Source organism: Lactuca saligna, chromosome 5 (assembly GCF_052625555.1).
Source record: "Lactuca saligna cultivar CGN05327 chromosome 5, ASM5262555v1, whole genome shotgun sequence".
NCBI classification, from domain to species: Eukaryota; Viridiplantae; Streptophyta; class Magnoliopsida; order Asterales; family Asteraceae; genus Lactuca; species Lactuca saligna.
In genome coordinates, this window is record NC_136421.1 from 135584436 (window position 1) to 135589979 (window position 5544).

Consider the following 5544-nt stretch of genomic DNA (forward strand, 5'->3'; position numbering starts at 1 on the left):
TCAAGATCATCTTATGGATCGTTATCCTGAATGAGACTTGATTAAAAGGTACTATATTTGTATCCTTAACACCTGAGATATATAGTGGGACTTAAGTGTAGGGAGTACTATGTTTTGATATGGTTAAATGTTGTTCGTTAACAGGGTAGTTATAAAATCCATTTCCAAGTATAATGTGAACTATGCAAGAGGCTTATGTAGTCAATATAAGATTTGTTCCTCTTATGTGCTGAGAGTTAGACATCTAAGGCGCCTAACCAAAAGTTGAACAACTAATGAGATTGATCGCGATACATATCTCATGTTCAACATGATGTCTGTAGCAAATGGATAACTGGTAACTTTAGGGGCTGTTTGGCAGGATCTGAATTTTTAAGAGCTCGGAATTTCTAAAAGGGTCTGAATTTTTAAAATGTTGTTTGGTTGGAACCTCTAAATTGTTGTACTGTATTATCAAAATGACCATTATACCCCTTTTTATTATTTTTTGCTGAATAATTATATATATATATATATATATATATATATATATATATATATATATATATATATATATATATATATATATATATATAAAATCCAAATTAACATAAATTAAAATTTATCTTCAATAGTTTATAATCATCTTTTTGAGATATATTTACAAAAATAACATCATTTTTTACATCCCAAGGATTTCAAAATTAAAAAACTAAATATTTGACATTGAATGTTGAGATATAAATGACAACAAACTTGCAACCGAATTTTCAAAGTATGTTGCAACCTACAAATCCAAATTCAGAAAAGAGACAAATAAAAACTTTAAACATATATATAGAAACTGCATATCAAATCCATCACCAACTTTTCAAAGTATGTTGCTAGAATCGATAGTTTATCAAAATCTCCAATTGTTATCACTTATATAAACTACAATATTAACCAACCAAATTACCCTTTTGTATTATTTTTTAGTGAATTCAAATGCTTGTTTATATAAAAACCAAAATAATTTCTTGAATAATTACTAAAAAACCTAAACATCATATAAAATACAAATTGAACATACATCAAAATGAACACAAATCAAAATAAAACATAAATATTTTCAAATCCTAAAAATTATATTGAAATCCAAATAAACCCTATAAGCACATCAACACATATGACATGAGCTGTGATTTTAGAAAAAAAAAAATAAGCATCATATCATATTTTCGTGTCCATACATTACCACATTAGATTTCAACATTAATACATCAAGAAAAGGTATTTCAGGCAAAAATGACCAAAACAACCCTGATATTGCATTTGTCATCTCTGCGCAAAGGATATGTAAAGAAAATTCCTCAATTCCAAATTGAACTCATCAATCTTTATGTCAATTTAGTGTCACTTTAAATAAAAACATGCTTCCTGAAAACAATTTGAGTAAAACAGAACAGTGGAGCAGTTTCACAATGGAGATTTCAGCAAAAAAATACCAAATGCCAGCAATAATTACAGATTCATTATTGATTTCAGTAAGAAAACATTGATTTCACCCAGAAATCATTGATTTCATCGTATTTGGGGAGAGAAAAAAGGAAAAAAAATAAAAAACTATACATACGTGAAGCCGACATCTGATGTGAAACAGTGACATTGTATGCTTGGGAGGTTGGCACCGAAGGTATGGGAGGGTGGTGCCGGAGATCCGAAGGGCAGCGATGACAACGGTTGATGGAGGTGGAGCGTATGGAGGCAAAAGATTGAAGGTAATCGGAGTGTGTTGGGAGGGAAGAGGGGTCGGTCGTATGAAATAGAAAAGAGAAAAGGGAAGTCGCGTAGGGAAATATAGGAAGACACACCTCTTTTTCTTTTTTAGATGCAATCTAATGTCTGAAATATTAAAAGGCTTTTGAAATATTAAGAGGCAGAAAATAAGATGCTAACAAACGGACTAAATCTGAATTTTTAAGAGGATGCCTATTAATTTGTCAATTAAGAGGCAAACAAACAACCCCTTACCTTATAAACCAATTGTAGTTTAGAGCTTTTTGGGAATTGGGCATTGATAGAATGTCACAAAGTCGTATGTTGATGGGGGTAGTGAAATGTTGCTAGACATTCAGTCCAATATGAATCTTGTGCAAGTGGGAGATTCAAGGATATTGTCACAACTAGGAATTTGAAGCCTTGTAAACATTGAACAACGATAACAAATGTAAACCAACAATGGGAAAGCATGTAAGATGCTTATTCATTAACAACAAAATCTCAATCAAACACATCATACATGCACTGCAAATAGTCAACAAATAATTGGGAACCCTAGAAATCCTTGTTTAAGTCCATTTTTGGACTAGGATTTCCTTATTGGGCCCAATGGGCCAATAAGCTTCCAATTGGATAATCTTGGGCTTAGAACTCTTGAATGAGCTCAAATTAGACACACTTTCATTTATTTTAACATTTTGGGCCATATTGGGCCTAGAATGAAGTAAAATACCTTAATGGACCTCATTGGGCCATAACTTACCTAATTAGCCTTAATGGGTCATAAAAATCATTTATTGATTTATTTTGGGCCAATAGTTATCTAAATTATCTATGATTTGGACTTCGGCATTTAAGGGCCCAATCCTTTCCTTTTTTTCTCTCCATTCTCGGCCCAAGCCCAACCAAAGAAGGAGAGTTGACTTTTCCTATGCCACCTCACATTTATCCATAGGTTTCCCATGCACCATCTCATGTTTTCATGCAAATCAACCCAAAAGCCTCTCTTCTCTCCCGTCTCTCTTGCTCTCGGCCGAATCCAAGCACACACACACACACATTTCACTCACAATTCTCTCAAGAAAACTCTCTTCACTCCTCTCCATATTTTCGAGATTAAGGAAGCTTTCAAGGAGATTTAACCCACAAACACATGATCTAAGGTAAGTTGATGTTAGATCCATAATCTATGTAACGCCCGTGTTTCTGGGCTTGCCATTTTTAGCAATGTAATAGTCTAGGTTAACCTTTGTAACTAAATTTGAAATAATAAAAATGTATTATTTGTGAATTATGTGATGTATGTGTTTATTTTCTTGATTTTTATAATTTAATGAATTAAGAATAAAATAAGCGTTAAAATTAAAGTGTGAGATAAGCCCGATATCTTTGCATAAAGTTGTATTGGTCGAAACAAGGATTCCGGAGATATAAGGAATGCCAAAATCCGAGTTATAACGAAGAAGTTATGACCTGTCAAAGTTTCGCGACAGAACCGACACGACGCCGAGTGACATAAAATATGAATTTAAGATAGAGCGATATTTAGCCTTAGCAATGTAAACAAAATTCGTAGATTTCGTTAAACCGAGAGCGTGCATAAAAGGATCGCCCAAATCTGACTTCGTATGAGGAAGTTATGATTTTTCTAAGTTTCGACTTAGCAGTATGCAGCCCGAATACTCGATTTGAGATCGAGCGGTTTTTAGCCGAAACAATCTAAATGATAATTGAAGATCTTGTTGTTAGTAGCGAAACGATGAAAAGTTAGGCGAGAACGGACGTCAGACGAAGAAGTTATGAATTTATAACGAAGCTTTTCTGTCCCGGCCTTCTAAAAATAAATAATAAAAATAAAAGTCAAAATTAGCCAACGGAGTCTAAATGAAAGTTGTAGAGTATGGTCTGACCTTCGCGTGGATATAAAGAACGTCGAAAACGGAGCTCGTATGCGAAAGTTACGCAATTTAGAAGTTCGACGAGTCAATTACGCCCAGCGTACTCAGTCGGATGCAACTTGTCTGACCAATACTCGAGTGCCACCAGTTGACGCATGTAGTGACGTCAAAGTACACCCCGCGTAACTCGAGTACGCCCTGCGTAATTTTAGATTACGCCCCGCGTAATCCCAAACCCTCAGCCTATAAATAGAACTCGAGATCAGCCATTTTCCTTGCGATTTTTCTTACTTTCTCTCTAAGTTTTGCCTCGATTTGCATGCCAATCATATCCCGAAGCCCCGGTATCATTCCTAAGCCCCAAAGCAAGATTCGAAGCCCCGAGGATCCCGAAGAGTGTTATTCCCGAGCCGAAACACTGCCCGCGAGGAGCCCGGTTTTGTGAAGATCTTCCAGATCTACGGAGAAACACCTCTTCTGCAAGCCGTAGTGCTGCCCGATCATCTTCTGATCAAGTGAGTGTGTAGTTATTTTCATTCCAACGCAATATTATGAAGTATTTCATATAAAATACGTGTTAGGTGTATATATTTGGTTGTTATACGTGTGAGTGTATATTCACTCTCTTCTATCTTATAGATCTGATGTATTCTCTATGAAATACGTGTTATGTGTGTATGCCTCATCTATTATGTGGAATATGTATTGATTAAAGCATGTTATACAGGTTTTTAAACTATGTATAAAAATGTATATTTTTATCTACTAATATGTTGGGTAGAACATGGGTAGATAATTGGTGTGTAATAAACAGATGAGAGGCCTCGGTGTTATTGGTGTTATTCTAGTCATTCAGCAGAGTATGGATGATGACCACGGACTATTCTAGAATGTCCTGTGGAACACTAGCAGGCTCATTACCTGTAGGTGTTGTGAACGACGTGTTCACCGGTGTACTCTATCCCCCACATGGTTGCCTTTAGGACACTTAATGTTGAGGAAGCCCCTCTGCAGTAATGTCCGTCCCGATGAAAAATCCTGAAATAGGTTCCTTATAATAGACATTATTTTTAGGAACGTAAAGTGAGGATAACGGGAATGGGTAATCGGGTTTATTGTTGATTGTTGTAATTAAATATAATTATTGTGGGTTTGAAAACCCTATATGCTCACCAGGCTCCCAAGCCTGACCCACTCAGTTTATTTGTATTATAGGAAGTGGCGCAAGAGCTTAAGATGAGCGAATCATCAAGTTGTTTTTGTTTACAAGTCTGTATATGTATATATTTGTTGAACGACTTGTAATGTTATCATTTATGCTTTATGATCTGTATCGGAACATGACATCCCGACTTTTGATTATGAAATCATATTTCTTTATGAAACGTTTTGATAAATATCTATTTTATCATGTTTTGTTTTTGGGAACGAATTCCGCATCTCTTTTAAAATTAAAAGGATTTACTCTGAAAATGTTTAAAAAGCATAAATGAAATCGGTCTTTTCTGGCCGAGATTTTGGGGATGTCACAATCTAGCTATTTCCTTTCATTCAAGAATCATCTCTTAATTCATTCAAACTCATGATCTTGCACCTTAGAAGCATCTAAGTTCGAGATCCATCCAAGGAACTTGATAGGGCCGAAAATAGCACCAAACTTCTCCAAATCTTCTTCAAAACCAATCCACAACTCAATGTGAGTTTCATACCCCCGTCTTTTTCGGTTTTTATGAGTTTTATGGGGGAGAATACAAGAAAATGTGTAGATCTATGTGTAAATGTATGCTATGTGTGATTTGTTGCATGTATGTGTGTGATATCATGTGTTTTGTGATGAATATGTTATCAAAAAGTGTGTAATAACCGAGATCTAAGACATGAGGAAGGAAATAAACATAACTTAAGC

General features: G+C 35.0%; 1 long non-coding RNA gene across 1 annotated transcript; it reads right to left on the reverse strand.

Moving 5' to 3' along the window:
* Positions 1 to 1357: 1357 nt before the first annotated feature.
* LOC144997797 (uncharacterized) lies at positions 1358 to 1843 on the reverse strand. Its single transcript, XR_013659941.1, has 2 exons — positions 1595 to 1843; positions 1358 to 1398 (listed from the first exon to the last, which is right to left on the reverse strand). It is a non-coding gene; the product is annotated as an uncharacterized LOC144997797 (long non-coding RNA).
* Between the last annotated feature and the right edge of the window lie 3701 nt (positions 1844 to 5544).